The 2132-nt window shown below is 47.7% G+C and overlaps 2 non-coding genes across 2 annotated transcripts; both read left to right on the top strand.

The window, feature by feature from the left end:
- The first annotated feature begins 976 nt into the window (after positions 1-976).
- On the top strand, positions 977-1140 carry LOC135002083 (U1 spliceosomal RNA). The gene has a single exon (XR_010203369.1). It is a non-coding gene; the product is annotated as a U1 spliceosomal RNA (small nuclear RNA).
- A 152-nt stretch (positions 1141-1292) lies between these two features.
- LOC135002069 (U1 spliceosomal RNA) lies at positions 1293-1455 on the top strand. Its single transcript, XR_010203356.1, has one exon. It is a non-coding gene; the product is annotated as a U1 spliceosomal RNA (small nuclear RNA).
- The last annotated feature ends 677 nt before the right edge of the window (positions 1456-2132 follow it).

The raw sequence follows: 2132 nt of genomic DNA, 5'->3' as shown, positions 1-2132 counted from the left end.
GCACTGCCCACTCATGCATAGTTGTCAACTGATGTGAAGTTCCAGGGGGCAATCTCAGTTATAAAGAGAAGTATCTGGAAATTGTCCCTAGTTAAAAAAAAAATAATAATTTTTATCAACTCCATTTATTTAGTATGATATCCCAGGTGATAGGATGCCGGCAGTCAGAACAACATACTTTATTAAATAACACATCTCAAACTACCATACCCAGGATTCAAACCTATAACCTGTTGAATTCTAATCAAACACCCTACCTATTGAGCTATTTGATCCTGCATAAAAATTGTGAACATTATATGAAGCTATTGGTACTTTGCAAAAAAAAAGAATCAGCATTACAACGCAGCAGATCCATGCAGTTTGCAGCCACACACTACATGTATCTGCTCAGCCACAATGCTGATTATTTCTTCACAAAGTACAAGGTGAGCTCCAAACAGAATTCTCAAGCTTAGAATTATACCTTTCTTTGCCAAACCTTGAAGTCGGGCCCCCCACCCTGGGATCCCCCAGAGGGAGGCCTGCACCGTCATGCGGCAGGCTTGTCCGTTTTGGAAGCAGGCTGATGGGCAGCCCAGGATTGCTTCAGTCTGGGCTTGGCAGGTCTGGAAACATGAGCTTGCTTTGGGTATGCCTGACCTTGGGTACGCTTTACCTGGAGGATGAAAGGGCCAAGAAAAGTACTTTTAGCCTTCTGCGTGGTAGGAGTCATACTAGGTAGGCAAGCTGTTTTAGCAGTAGCCAGATCAGCTACAATCTTATTGAGGTCTTCTCCAAAAGGAGATTCAACTGAGGCAGCACAAGGGAACTCTCATCTGGGGACAACAACTGCAGGGAGAACACATATTTTCAGATGAACATGGTAGGGCAGAAGGCTGCCTAATACTGAAGCACCCCCAAACAACAAATCAAATGCAACTTACTTGACAGAGATGTGCCTGAGCAACGGCCCTCCCCAGCCCTATCCCAAATCATACTTATTTTGCATAGGAGATACCATGGTCATGAAGATTGTTCTCCCAGGGTTAGGTTCATTCATTGCATTCTGGGTATGCTGACCCCTGTGATTTCCCCAAATGTGGGAAACTCGACTGCATTATTTGTGGTAGTGGGGGACTGTGTTTGTGCTTTCCTCTGGTCAGCTCTGGTAAAAGTCAGATTTCTTTGTCTCAGATCTTCCTCTAGCCTTGTTCTTCTTTCGAGAGTTCCCTTGTGCTGCCTCAGTTGGATCTCCTTCACTTGACAGGGGGGTGCCCGAGCAGCGACCCTCCCCAGCTCTAGCCCAACTCCTACTTACCTGCCAGGTGAGATACTATGATCATGAAGTTGCTTCTCCCAGGGCAAGGCTCACCCATTGCACTCTGGGTGTGCTGCCCCTGCGATTTCCCCAAATGTGGGAAACTTGACTGCATAATTTGAGTTTTCCCTGGTCGGCTCTCATGTAATTCAGATCTCTTTGTCTCAGGTCTCTCTCCAGCCTAGTTTGCTGTCTGGTTCCACTTCTTTTTTCTTGAGCCCCTCCCTTCTATACCCTTGTGCACTATCCTGACTTCTCCTCCCGTCTGCTTACTTTGTGCCTCCCAATGCACAATGCAAACTACGGGTAGTGCTGCAGGGCCCACACCCTTTTACTTGCTTTACAGAGCAGCTCTGGAGCTGTTACAGTGCCCAGCTGCTGCAAGAAATCAGCTTGAATGCTTCAGGGGCTGGGGAATGGCCAACATGAGCCCCACACCGAAGGAGGGTGGGGGTGCTTAATGCGAACTAGGGGTCATCCAAGCACCACAAAAGGCTTCCATGCCCTGCACGCTCCTTTTCTCTTTTCATATGCAGACGAGGGTTGAAGCCAACTTTGACCCACTGCTTGGATGACATCACCATATTCAAATCCATCTGCTGCAGGCCATCCCCCAGGAATGCTTGCACTAGTTGTTGCATTTGGTTTGTTGTTTGGGGGTGCTTCAGTATTAGGCAGCCTTCTGCCACCCCATGTTCATCTGAAAATATGTGTTCTCCCTGCAGTTGTTGTCCCCAGATGAGAGTTCCCTTGTGCTGCCTCAGTTGAATCTCCTTTACTTGACAGAGATGTGCCTGAGCAGCGGCCCTCCCCAGCCCTATCCCAAATCATA

This window comes from Pseudophryne corroboree, unplaced genomic scaffold (genome assembly GCF_028390025.1).
Source record: "Pseudophryne corroboree isolate aPseCor3 unplaced genomic scaffold, aPseCor3.hap2 scaffold_1713, whole genome shotgun sequence".
In the NCBI taxonomy this organism is placed as follows: Eukaryota; Metazoa; Chordata; class Amphibia; order Anura; family Myobatrachidae; genus Pseudophryne; species Pseudophryne corroboree.
This window is presented reverse-complemented; position numbering and strand designations above follow the sequence as displayed.